The 14,749-nt window shown below is 44.1% G+C and overlaps 1 protein-coding gene across 1 annotated transcript in view; it reads left to right on the top strand.

Annotated features, from left to right (window-relative positions):
- The window catches only part of LOC143213024 (uncharacterized), a 122,230-nt gene that overhangs the window by 98,473 nt on the left and 9,008 nt on the right, over window positions 1–14,749 (top strand). The window lies entirely within an intron of this gene.

The following is a 14,749-nucleotide window of genomic DNA, read 5'->3' as shown; positions in this document are numbered from 1 at the left end:
ATGTGTATCGGCGAATCATAAATTTCGTCGTATTACGCGGAATCTCGGGGAGCAATAATTCTACGTCCAGGAGACGCTTATAACAGGGTCGGGCGCGCGCGCGCGCTCGCGTCTCGTTCGCTATAATCCGTCACACACGGTGCGACGCCTATGGACGCGCAAAGACGAGTAACAAAATTCTCCGAAGGGTACCACTCACCTTCGCGCCTTTGACGCCCATAGATCGTAGGCGGTAAATCATCGGGGAAAATAGAAGATGCTTCGTGAAAAAATTCTATCGTAGTGGACCAATCAAACCTTGGAACGTGTAGCGTGATATATTAACGACAGGTTGCACGGCAAAAATGATTTTTATTTTCCCCGGGAAAACGTCAGAGAAACAGGGGATTAATCACGGGTCAGCAAAAATGTAAAAATTCACTCGGCCGGGTTTAAGAGATTACAGCTCACACACACACACACACACACGCACACACAAACAGTGCTGAATAACTAATGCGCCATCGTTCTCGACAATTTCCAGCCAATTTGATCAATAACGGGTTGAGTGTACATCGCAGTTTGCATTTTGTATGAATATGTCTATAACGGCAGGAGCGCGCGCGCGAGAAATCTACATATTTTCAATTTCGGCCTCATGCATTTGAAAAGAGCTGCTTATCGACTGACAGTCACAACTTCGCCAAATTATTTCCGTTTTCCATTGTGATCCTACCGGTTGCCCGATATGTAAGACGATGTACTACCCAGAGTCACGTGGTGAAGGGTGGGGTATGTGGGAGAGCGTGGGGGAACAGCGTCGTAGAAGGGGAAGGTAGAGTTGGGACGTGAAGAATCTTAATCGTCCACCAAGAGGTGACATGAAAGTTCAAATAACACTGCTATAACATAACTTGTAACATTGCTATGTTGTTGTTGAGTATTAAGGTACATTTACATTTAAAATAAGGCTGATACATGAAAACAATAACACCCTAAGTAAGACACAACGCCACCTAGTGGCTGTATGGAATGTGTGAAAGCCGTTTTTTTAGCGTAATGGTGTTTACACGTCATATGTTGACACCATGTGCACTACGGGGGACGATAGTACGAGAAGTTATGCTGGTACAGATTGCTCGATATGGATGATTCCAAATTTTTGACCCATCGCAAGGCGACAGTGAAGATTGAAAACGTCTCGCAGGGTAATTACCGCATCGGTCCTAGGATTCAACAGCACTCGGATGCGGAACGTTTAGCGTCCAAGTTTCTCGGGCCAATTATCACCGTCGAACTCCGCCGGGTCGAATTCAAAGTCGATGCTCAAAGAGCGAACGCGCGCGCGGCTTTGCGTCCCGGGAACCTTTTCATCTGGCTGGTGATCGTAATACGCGAGTGGCTGTCTCTCGCTTTTTCAAGTCCCCTCTCGAAAGTGTCGGGAAGACGCGAGCGATCTCCTACCGTTTGTACCGTGAGACAACAGTTTCGGTACGGCGAGATGCAAATGGCGGCTAGAAACAGCAATTTCCCGAGCGAAAGAACACGGATAAGTAGGATAATTGATTTCGAGACGGTCTCCTCCGGGCCGCGTCCCGCGTTCAACGATTAAAACGACGATCCCGCGAGGAGGAGGACCACTCTGCAAGTATTTCCGGAACGTAACATCGATTTCATGCCCGGCCGAGTGTCTTCGCTCGATTGTTCGGCGAACGGTCCGGCGATTCGCGGAAATGGAATCCAACACCGCGACGGCGAAAACAGAGAGCCGTACATCCGGCGGGGCCGTTATCAACGAAGATAAAGTTCCGAAAGTAAAGTCTGCGGAGCGATATTGGCCGGGCTCACCGGCCGAAATGATAATTTCCTCCGCGGGAAGATGACACCCGGCGAAAGAAAGAAGGAAGGACACACAACAATGCCACTCTCTCCCCCCGGGGCTTATCTCTAATTGCTTTGTGCCGCAGTTTTTCAGCTTACGGGCGCGGGATAATTCGAACTGGAGGAAAAATCGTATCGTCAGGACCGACAGAGTTGAAACGCGGAGGGGTGCAGACGACCACGATGGAAATTGGAAATTCAAATTTGTTTTCTGCGATTATTACTGCGAATTCGTATTTAAATCGCGAATAATTTGCTTTAACCCTTCGGGGACGACGTCTATGCACGAAGAATTTAACAGTAAGGCAGGTTTGAGTTGCTGATATTTCTTTCGTGAGATCATCCAAAAAATTGCGATTTCGGCTTCGTTTTTTAAGTTGCTAACGATTCGAGATCCGCCTGAAATGCTGCAACCTGACCGACAGTGGTGTACGTCATACGAGTACTATCTGTCACTTGATTGATACATAACTGTCGCGCGCGCCAATGACGTACGTAACGTGTACATCTGTGTTGATCTAGATCTTTATAACTAAAAAAACCTCTTAATTTTCCATTTTTGTCTTGTACTATCATGGAGAATCACCTCCCAAGTTTTCTCCAGAGTTGGGCCAAAATTTAATCAACGATTGACGTATAAACTTCTACTTCAACCGTTAATCGTAATTAACAATTAAACTCCTACTTTAGTCGTTAATTGCGGTTAACGATTACATTCTTTTCGATTGTAATCGTCAATCGGATAATTAATTAATGATTAACTGCTGAAATTTCGAAATGGAATACGGAATCAAACTGTATACATACTGAAAAAAATGTAAACTGAGAGTTTTTGTTGAGATATATTCCCTCCGTGTGGCGATTAACTTCAACAATCGATTAAATCAGTCTCCGATTTTTCGATGATTTCTTTTTTTAATCAACGATTGACGATTAACTTCAACAATCAATTAAATCAGTCTCCGATTTTCCGATGATTTCTTTTTTTAATCGACGATTGACGAGTAACTTCATCAATCGATTGAATCGATCGTCCATTCTTCAATGATTACCTTTTTTAATCGTACACATTAATCAATCAATCATGGTTAAAATTTTAATTGGTTTCTGCCCAACTCTGGTTTTTTCCCATGTGGTCGAATACCCTGTGGTACAAAATTGAAAAAAGTTTGAGAACCCCTGTCGTAGAGAAAGAAGCCATCCGGCGTCGTTCTCTAACGGTTAAGAAATCGTTTTGATTTTTAAGAGACGGCATCCTTAACGTTCGTAGAATGAGTAATCTCTCTGGCGCCGAATGCGACGCTCCAGATCACCGGTAAGTCATGTAGCTTGATTTTCAAGAGGTTAGAATTTAAAGTGCAAGCTCGACGTGTACGGTCCCGACGTTAAATTCCAGTTCCTTGAATCATCTTGGCTCTCGACGAACAAAAAAATTCCACATCGACTGTACATAGACGACCAAGCCTCCAAACATCCCATCCATCCAAGTTCTGCAACTCCTTTTCTCCGCTGAGACACTGGCAACGATTTGCAAGTATTACAATTGTCAGAAAGCAATATTTTTTTTATCATCGGGTGGTTTTCATACTAGAAAAATGGTTCTAGTTATAGAAGCTAGTTATAGATATCATTGCATCACATTATACAGATAGAATGTAATAGTTTATACAGGGTGTCTCAAGATTCCTTCAACATCTGTAAATGGGAGGTTCCTGAGATCATTCGAAGCAACATTTTCGTTTGCAGAAATGGCGTCCGCGGCTTTGTTAACGAGTTATCAACGAAAAACACAGACCAATCGGAGCGCGGCTATTCCAGCAGACTCCGCCTCGGGGGTGGGTCCCGTTGAGCGGGGCGTGGCTTTAGCCGAACGTGTATTTCGTTAATAACTCCTTAACAAAGCCGTGGATGCCATTTCTGCAAAGGAAAAAATTGCTTCAAATGATCTCAGGAACCTCTTCCCATTTCCGGATGTTGAAGGAATTTCGAGAAACCCTTAGATACTAGTTAATTTGAAAGTAATTCATTCTTGAAAAAATGGAAACATAGTTTTGAGAACAAGATTTCTTTAATTTATTTTGGATGCGAAGGTGTTAACCTACCTATGTGAAAAAATCATTTATTTAAGATATACGTTGCGATGCGAATGACGTCACATTGAACCCCTCTCATAACTTTTAAATAAATGATTAAGTAGGTTACACTTTCTTGTAAAGAGAGGTGCAATAAAAAGTATATGTTTACATTTTAAAAAAGCCATTTAAAATCCATTTCAAAAATAGGGGTGTAACCGTGGGGGTGGGGCAAGCCGATACGTTTCGCATAAATATGCAAAAAGCCCATTATACATATGTACAGGGTGTCCCAAAATTCGTGAAAATCCCGAAAGGGGGTGGTCCCTCTGAGACCATTTCAAGCGACATTTTCTTTTGCAAAAATGTTATCCGCGGCTTTGTTTAGGAGTTATTAACGAAAAACACGGACCAATCAGAGCGCGACCTAGACGCGAGTTGCCACAGTCGGCCAATAGACGAATTTTGGGACACCCTGTATACTATACAGGGTGAATCATCTAACGTTGCCACCTCAAATATCTTTGTTGTCTTTAAAGATACGTCAAATGTCTGAAGAACAAAGTTGAACGGTTCAGTGGGGCTCACACGATACCAAAAATATTTTTGTTTTTATGTGATTTTTTTCAGAGATATCAAGGTCACCTTCATTTTTTTAAATGGCACTCGGTATTTTGGACTTAACAGTACTATAGCCCGTATCAAGACGAAATCAACGACCTAGTATACCATGACCTTCGGATGACCTTGAAGTATCATTTTAAAAAAATGAAGGTGACCTTTTCAATTACTTGCGATAATCTGACAAAAAAATTGCAGAAATGAAAAACTGACATTTTTTCCCGAACGAATTAAGTTTTGCTTGGGGTTCGAAAATATTCGTGTCAGTTTTGGAGCGGAGCTAGCGGATTTGGCACGGCCGCGCGAAGTACTGATTTTGGCACGTCAACGCGGAACGAACGGCGTCTTTGGGGGTGCTCCGCGTTGCTGATGCCGGTGGCACTCGATTCATTGGTTCTCGAGAGGCTTGCACCCGCGGATCGCCGTTTCAGCCACTCGAGACCGAAGCTTCCCGCTGATATTGTAAATTTTCTAAGTCAAGAATTTACTATTGATCGCGGCCGCTCGCGTTCGTGTTCGCGTTACTTCGAACTCGGTCATTTCGCCGTGGGTACGTTCGGTGCGTCTCACCCACTGACCCAATTATCCGTGGGTCAGCTACATTGTTTTAGGTCCTGTGTGTCCTTGTGCCGAGAGAGAGAGAGAGAGAGAGAGAGAGAGAGAGAGAGAGAGAGCGTGAGAGAAGGAGAGTCCAGGTCACGTTCCCCAACAAACGTAATGAAAGTCATTCTTCAAATTCTCTCCGGTGAACGGCGACACCTCTCTCTCTCTCGCGCGCCTGTATTCGCGATCAAGTTTTTGGATGATCGTACTTCCGGCGAAGTTTAATCGCGGCGTGGTACGCGGACACAACCCGAACAGATTTATGAACTTTTTTAGTATCCCCCTTTTCAACTGTCCGACCAAACGGAGATTTATGGCGCAGTTATGATCGCAATTTTTGAGCCGGTTGTGCGCGCGCCGAAACTTTGCGGAACTTTCGTCTCCGTTGATTGATCACACCGGGGATGTAATTATTGCTGTTTTGGAGTAATCGTTCTGTCGAAATGATAACATTTATTCAAGCTGTTCGTGTCTAGGTTTTGGACATTGCTGGGATACCCGGTATAGACTGGCGACACATAATCAAATGTACAGGATGTATAAAAAGTAATGGTCATCTAGGGGTGAATCTAAACTTCTGGATCGGTGGATATTTGTTAGAGAAACTTGCCGCAAAATTGTTTATGACAAAGAAAATTGTTGGCAAAGTTGTTTTTTACATCAACACCTTCCACTCATCCAGAAGAGAAAAGGTTTGAAAGGAGCCACATGTCGCAAACGAATAGTTATTGAGATGTAAGCTGTTAAAGTTTTTGCAGAATTTGATTGTGTGGAGTTATACGTTTATAGACAAAAGCCTACTACTACAGGCCTCCCGACCGTGTCGATAAGACAGAACATAATCGTGTGCTGCCTCAAGACAAGCGAAAGGGTATAGCCGGATAAGAGGCTACATTTCCCCACCTAAATCCACCCTTAACCATTCACGAAAAAACTGAGCTGACAATCGCAGTACTATTTTGATCGGGGTCGGAGTAACTTCTCGTTCGCTGTCACGATTTCGAAAAGTGTGTTGCGTAGTTCTTAGTGGTTGTGTAGAAGTGTGAAGTTTTGTGCTTCACACTTATTAAGCCATGTTCGCGTAAAATGGCAGTGTTGTGGATCCGACGGAGCAATAGAAGATTCTCAAAAATTTGTGAGTACCTATACTTTGCATTTTATAATGTAGGATTAATATCCTCATGTATAATAATGTATATAAGGTTTTCTCTCATATTTTGCAACTTGAAATTAATTATCTCAATGGGAAGGAAGACGATAACTTCGTACGAGTCTAGCATCGAATGTCCCTTTAAATTTTGTTTGTCTCGAGGTACGCATACGATCATGTTCTATCTCGTCGACACGGTCATGTGAACTGTAGTAGTAGGTTTGGCTGCTCTTTACTTCACCGGACTCAAAATTTGTGCCTTTCTCCTATAAATTATGATGTATTTGGTATGCAATCCAGTAGATTTGCTCCCGGGGCGGCTGGAGTTCGAAGTTTCGATCCTATAGGATCAATGGTTTAGGAGTTACGCTTGCTTAAAGTTGAGCAATCTGCAGTGTTTTTGACCGGTAAGGGCGCCGCCATATTGGTTTGCAGTGACGACCGCGAGTCTCGACTTAATCACCCACCAACTTATTAATCATTCTGCTCGATGAGCGGCGCGCGACCGTCACTACAAACCAATACGGTGGCGCCATTGCTTGTCAAAAACACTGCAAATTGTTCAACTTTAAACTAGCATAATTCCTGAACAATTGATCCTACAGGATCGAAACTTCGATCTAAGCTCGCGACCTCCATATTCTCTCAAACAAAATCATTTATATATATTTTTTAATCACGAGTGTTTTATTTCGAATTAATCGCAAAATTCAGAGCTGTCCAATGATGTAATTCAAAATTAATGGCCACTGAATGAGGTTTGTAATGATACAATAAAAAAATTACAGAACAAAAGGTGGCGAATTTATTTGCCAACCTAATATTATTTTTTGAAAGACAAGATCAGCAATTTTCAATGCACGCGTCGATATTAAAAGTGGTATCGCAATCGCTCCCGATCATGGAAGTTACGATGGAGAACAGAAATCAATCGCGACGCATTTCAAATTCAATTATCTCGGCTGGATTTTCGCCGAATCTAGATCTTCGTTCTCATGCTTAATTACTGACCCATTTCATGCACGCTTCTCTACATAGCAACTGATATAATTCATTCAGGGCCAATCAAACTCGGCAAAGTTCCATATACATATATCTGTGGCGCATAGACGACCGTAGATTCTCAAGGCAATCGTTCGCGAATTTTTCCTGAAATCGCCGCAAGTTGTTTCGCCCGTATCGCGGTGGGAAACAATCGCGAGCAAATCAGAGGGAGGAGCTTTCTCGTCAGCCGGGAGGAGGAGCTCGGCACGCGTGGGAAAATTTTAATAGAACGCTTCAGCGAGTCGTCGTCGTTTCGTCTGTCAACGGGAGATTGCGAAACGTTTTTCTCGCGAAATCGACGACGAGCAGAGTCTGATTTTCGAACACCTTCCGGGTCAATCGTCTCTCATTCTTTCCGTTCCGCCTGGGCGTCTTATTGTGTGAATTTGTCCGCGCGGATCCGGGCACGAGCATATCGATCCTCGTAGGCAAGAGTATGGAAATAAAATGTTTACAGTTTTGTCAGACGTCTGTCGAACCGAGAGAACTCGACTCGGCAACCAACTTTTCGGCTCGCTTGCCGCCGGTGTTCGCTGGACACGTTTGATACCACCCTTTTCCCGAGCATTTCATTTGTCAATGTCGGCCAGTGTTTATCGGGGGAAACGTGAAATATTGGCAAACGCGGCGCGACGTCCGACGAGGTTCTCCGCGTTGAAGAAATCCGTCTGTTTACCGGGACGGGCCAGTCGTGTTTGAAAAAGAGTTCTGCGCTGCGCGAAACAGCGGAAAGGATCGCGCATCGGCGCGAGGAAACAACGCGGCACGGTTCCGTGGAAAAAGGGCACTGCCGTCGGCAATTTTCGGTCAACGACCGCCCGTGGATCGCATGTCAGAAAGCTGAAAATAATCTAATTTGCAACCGGCAGTCGGGGAATAACCGGGTGGCGGAAAATGTGCAGTTATACGTCAAAAGCGTGATCGATATCGGGGAGCCGGGAATCTAACACGATATTCGCTTTTCAGTGCAGACCTCTGCGACCTTAACAGTAATTCCGACGGTTTTATGCCGGGACTGTAAAACTTTATCGTTCACGTTTTTAGCGGAGATGGATAAACATGTCGCGAACGCTGAAGAAACAGGAATATCCACGTTTTATCAGGATCTTCGATAACTGTGCTGTGCTGAAAGGAAAAAGTTAGAGATCATCTTTCGTACGATAATCATACAGTTATTGGTTCGGGATCCAGACTTTTTTTATTTAATCCTGTAGATTGCGACGAGGACATTCCGACAGTCCAAGTTTCAATGTTAGGGACCCACTTGTTGAAAAGTTATGGGTGTTTGAAGTTACGCAATTTTAGTGCCGCTTTGCTAGTGACGCCACAAGCTCATGGCGATGTCGGTAACGTAGATTTCTGCACATTTCTATACATTCTCTGTGAGATCTTGTAATACAGTGGTTCTTAAACTGTAGTCAGCGGACCCGTGAGGGTCCGCGTAGTCTTTGCCGGAGGTCCGTGAAACAATTAACAGATATTTTTGCTAAAAAAAAAATCATTTTCGTGTTCAAAATGTTTCATGTTTCAAATTAAGTCTCAAGAACTACGTAAAATGCTTAGGGTTGGGATGGGGTCCGCAAAAATATGTTGTTCAAGAGGGGATACTAAGTTTAAGAGAACCACTGTTATAATATAATTCTGTAAATTTTAATTACTGTTAGGTCACAGGAAATCGAATAACAACCCAAAAAGATAGCAGCTCTACGTTATCGACATCGTGCTTGTGGCGGCCCCGTGCATCAGAGCAACATGACGGCGCCTTTACCTGCCCAAACTCGTTACGTCTCTCAATTTTAAGCACTCATAATTTTCTCTCATCATTTCTCGCGAAAATGAAGTTCAGCCAATTACTGAAGTATCGAGTGCTTTTTAAGAACATTATTTCCCATTCTTCCTTATGATGTGAACGGGTTAATAGGATCGTCGACGATTTTCTAAAAGTTACCTTGACCCGTTACGATTTACAAGAACGGCAACGAACTGGAAAGAATGTTTTAGCTGTCGATCAACGATCCTCCGGAGACCCTCGTGCAGAGCGTCCAGGCTGTTTGCTTCAACGGTGACATAAATAATTGAAGAATTTTCGAATGTTGCCGGCTAATTTGGCCCGAACAGAGCGGTAGGTCCGGATGTGCGGAGGAATTTCGGGTAGCGTGCACCACGAACCCACGAGCTCAACGCGCGGGTTCGACCGGTAATTCCGAGCAGGTTGTTATCAGGATCCTACGTCGACGGAATAGCCAAACGGACGTCCGGCCAACCACGACAGGGTTCCAGGTATAGCCAGGTTCCAACCCTCCGTCGAGCCGTGGAGGTAATTCATAGCCGGGGTCATGGCGATCACGTTATCATGGTTTAATGCCCCCCTCTGCGGACCCTCCACCCCGTTGCGAAATTCCAGTCACATGGCTCTCCACTTTTCCGGAAGATTGTTAGGGCGCAGTCGAAAAGTATTCGGGGATTAGTTATTTGACGAGGACACGGCAGGGACCAACGAACTCTCCGGCGAAATTGAAACCGGCGGCCATTTATAATGAGATTCGTCGCGTCATTCACCGCGGAGATGCGGACTTACGGTCACGCGAAAAACGATATAATGCCCGCGAATAATAAGCGTTTTGAATACGAAATTGTTTCACCGTCTGCGGTGGAGTCGACAGCGGGGTCACTGTTCACGGAGTTCAGATCTGTGTCACGCTTTGCGAATTTTAATACGGCTTTGCTGGTAATCTACAAGTTTGTAGGCGTCGACTAATTCAAGGTCATTTGTGGGGTACCCGAAATTTCGGACTCTGGTCGGGTGTTTTCCCCGGATATTTCGGGTACCCGAAAATGGAGCACCACTCGATCCGACTTCGACTTCGGGTGCCCGAGTCCAGTAAATCCTCTATCGACGCAAAACGGTGCTACACGATGGACGCAAAAAAATATCCCCTCCACGCTAGTAATCTGATCTTGACTCGGGTATATCGGTGTGAACCACTACTAATGCGACGCGGAGAATCGCAGTCCTCGGCACAGTTCAAAGGCCCGTGCGTCATCACAATGTAACACCAATATTTAATCTTCTGTATTTTTCATTATTTTTTTATGGAACTTTGACCAACATATTCGTGGAATTTTTCTGATTAAAATAAGACTAAACACGATATCATTTCAACTGTATTTAGTGGTTTAATTGACGATAAAAGTTTCGGGCACAAGGAAGGACAGACTCTACGATCGATGCAACCGAACGTCACCGAGGCTTTTGCGTCAAAAGCGAGTAATTGGGTACCCGAAAATGCCTTCGACATTTTTATTGAGTGCCGTTTAGATATGTACGCGTTGATTCTAGCAGTGAAATACACTGGTACTTTCATGGCACTACTTGTTCACGATCTTGTTGTTACGCTTTCACCGAACGGACTAATGAGAGCCGAGTGAACAGGCGACGAAACCATGAATCTTACAGCGTGTTGTGCCCGGGCCGTTTACAAAAACATGCGAGCGTGGAATTCGCCGGAGCATCGTAAATTATTTAACGTGTCGCTCGCCGATCGAGATGTTCGGGATTGGTTTCGAAACAACTCCGGTGGTTTTCGAGCTTCTTCGACGGTCTCCCTCGGCATTTGCAACGGTCGCCCCGGCGAATCTGTTGTCAAGCTGATAAATAGAAAAACGTCCCGTTCTAGTTTCGCCGTGATAAGCAACTGCACCCGGGGATTACGTAATAAATTGCAGCCCGGGATAAATCCTCGCGGAAGGGCTGATGCGGAGCATGCATTTTCGTTTCCGGGAAGACGAAGAGCAGCTCCGATCCCCTGTCCGTTCTGCTCGACTCGATGCAAACTTTCGGTGCAACGAAAAATGAACCGGATCGGTTCGTTTGTACTGGTCGTCCATCAGGAGATGGCAGTAAGAAACTTGCAGGGGTCACGTGGCACCCCCACTCCTTCACGTCTTCTACTAATGGCCGAATCGCTGACAAAGACAGCAAATTCTGCTCCATGCTAATAGAATTAAACGTCTAACTTGAAATTAAAGATGTGATCTTAATTAAGAGTGTGTCGCAAAAATGTACTTCCTTAAAAGGGGCGACTCCCGAGGTTATTCGAAGTAACTTTCTCCTTTACGAAAATGTTCTCCGTGGCTTCGTTCAGGAGTTATTAGCGAAAAATACGGACCAATTACAGCGCAGGTGCAGCTGAGTGGGGCATCGGCCGCGCTAGGATCCGCCCATAGTAGCCACGCCCTTTTTGGTCCGGGTTTTTTCTTAATAACTCCTGAACGAAGCTGCGAAGAGTATTTTCTCAAAGGGAAAAGTTTCTTCAAATGACGTCAGGAACCATATCTTTCAAGCACAACATTTTGGGACACCCTGTGTTGATCTAACATTAGCATTCTAGAATCGGACGTATGCAACGACCTAATAATAGTGCAGCTTATTCGTTCGAGACACCGGGTATACGTGGATAGCAACGGTTCCGACTGGTAACAGGAGTGCGAGCGTAGAGGCAACTTCATAACAACCGAGTTTAACCAGAAATCGAATTAACATTCATTTCCGAGAGCATCGGGCAAAGCATACACGCAATTAGCGTCTTCATGCCACGCTTTGATTGTTCAAAAGGACGTGTGCTAAAACCCAAAGGGAGTTGCCCGCGCAAATCAATTTCTAGGGCCGAATGTTGGTTAATTAGCGCCGCTTATCGGGCGAAACTCGTAGTTACACGGATCCGATTGAATCTTCGCGTCATCGATAAACGTTTATATGGCCACTAAACACGGGACAGGATCGGGAGATCTAATCTCGCCTAAATCGAAGCACCTGCGGAAGTGGAAGTCGGTTCTGACATCGTATCAAAGGGAGCAGCTATACGTACAGTAATCGCGAGCCCTCTCTCTCTCTCTCTCTCGTTCTCTCCTGTTTTGCCAGGATATTACCAACGCGAGAAATCGTTTGAAATTCGAACACGTTCGTCCCACGTCACCGATACCCTTTTTATTTAAATAATCGAAGGATCACTCCTGAAAATATTTCATATATTCGAATCGCCGTCCGTGGAGAGTCTTCGTCGGAGATAATGAAGCAAACTTTTGAAGGAGTAATATATTCGAAGGCGCAGAAAAGAAAAGGACCATCGATCTTCCCAGACTCGATTCATTCTTCATTTATTTCCACCCCATTAATTTTACACAGTGTCCTCTTAGCCGTGAACGGACATTAAAATTCTTTCACTCTGACCAATCGAATTAACGTGAACCAACGTCCGATAAAAATGTATTAAATTTCAATGACCTTGAGATATGTTATCAAGGTTCCGAACAACTTTTTCCCGAATATGTTAACGCCGAACGACCTCGGTTTGCGAGATACGTTCTGACAAAAGTTGTGCAGTATGATGACCTTGATAACACATTTCAAGGTCACTGAAATCGGCGAGAATTGATCCCGTTGTAAATAATTACCATATATTTTTGTATCCTTACTGAATTGGTCCGCAGAATCGGTAAATTCCGCGACGTTTTCCCGCCGGGCAATACTAGCTGTCTGGTCCTCGATAAATTCCCGCGATTATGCTGGCCGCGCTATTATTTCATTGCCCAGGTTGGTCCACACTTGAACGTAAATACGTAAGTACATTAGCGACGCTCTATTACCAGTATTAACACCGTGCACGCGGAATTACACATTTAAATGGCGCGGAGGCGTTTATCAAACGCCGACAAAACCATCCACTCCATTACTTCCGAGCAATCTAACCTAGCGTAAACTAGACGTTCCGGTTGACATTCTGAATTCATGGAAATCTAACGTGACTGCGGCATGATCGCTGGCCGAGGAGGGGAAAAAGTTGCCGGATTTGTCACGTGACAGTGTGGTACGTGACTCACCACAGAGGCGAAACGCGTCACGTGACTGGGCCGTGATTGGGCGGTGATGGAAGACGTCACGTGACCGGGCCCTTATGTCACGTGGGGACACGCGTAATCTAGCGACTCTGACGACTCTGGCTGCAGCCCAGGGCCCTGTTTAGCCAAAGGGGGCTAAAAAATGAAAACAAGTAAAAGTGAAAACTTAAGAAATAGTAAATTATAAAAACATTTTTGGTAATTGGTTTAATTCAGGTTAATTGGGTGGACCCTCAAACAGAATTAGCCCAGGGCCTCAAACAGAATTAGCCCAGGGCTTCAGTGTTATTCCAGGGCCTCAAACAGTGTCAGCCCAGGGCCTTAAACAGTATTAGCCCAGAGCCTGGATTTTTACCTGAGTAAAAATCCCTTAATTGTTAATAAATAAATATGAAATTTTTATATAAAAAACTTATTGGGCCCATGGATTACGATTATTATTAGTAGACTGCGGATCTTTATGTATTTATACCAAAATTGAGTAGATGAAATACGAAATTGCTGGAAAATTTTGAAAATTCAAGATGTTAGTATACGATTTCCCCTCTATTAAAATCATTAAGAGAAGAAATAACATTCAATTTAGTTTCTATTTTTTGCAATCTAACTGTTAGCAACATTTTCGTAAACAATGTCTCCTCCACAAGGATATCGATCCGCGGACGAATTAAAATTCTATCGGCGATATATTGTTCTTCGTTTGTGGATCACGATCGACGACGATATCGTTTCCTGGAGTCCGGGAAATGTTTAGAGCGACTCCGATCACCGGAATCAGAAAATCCACGACTTCTCGAAATAATTCGAACAATGGTCGGCCCTTTCGGAAAGATTGGCATTGCGCGATCCCGAACAATAACGTGACCAAGAGAGGGACAGATTTGAATGGCGAACGAAGTGAACAATACACGCAATATGTCCTCTCGATCGGATCAATATCCGGTAAAAGGCGAGTTATTTCAAACCGGTGCGCTGGCCGTGCCAACGCTAAGTCCGCGATCGAAAAAAAGGAACTGATAAAAACCGTTGGAATTGCTGCGATTACCGTGCGTGAAATGTATTTTTGAGATTTATTTTGTGATCCTTTGCACTCGGATCCATTCTGACTCGGATCTCTTCCGATCTTGATTGACCTTTTCTCATTTTATAAATACATATTTCTGAAATAAATATTTAGTGATTTACTAAATATGAACGATTTAATAATCTTAAAAATATTTTGAATAATGACATAGCAATTTTTAGTGGCGTCTCAGAAGCGTCACTCGAGTGCTAAGGATGAAAATCCCTCTGCCAAAATCAGTGTCTATATTCGCGTATAACAGCGCCGAATAAAGGGTAGAAACATTCAGGCCAATGCAATAAAGGTAACCTTCCGCGGTTTATTTATACGCTTATGTGAAAATATATTTTTGTTACACCGCACTGCAGAATTACGACTAGCAGGGGTGACACTATGCGCTGCGAGGCTCGCTGTACCGCCTGAAATATGCAGCTGGTA

This window comes from Lasioglossum baleicum, chromosome 10 (assembly GCF_051020765.1).
Source record: "Lasioglossum baleicum chromosome 10, iyLasBale1, whole genome shotgun sequence".
Taxonomy (NCBI): domain Eukaryota; kingdom Metazoa; phylum Arthropoda; class Insecta; order Hymenoptera; family Halictidae; genus Lasioglossum; species Lasioglossum baleicum.
This window is presented reverse-complemented; position numbering and strand designations above follow the sequence as displayed.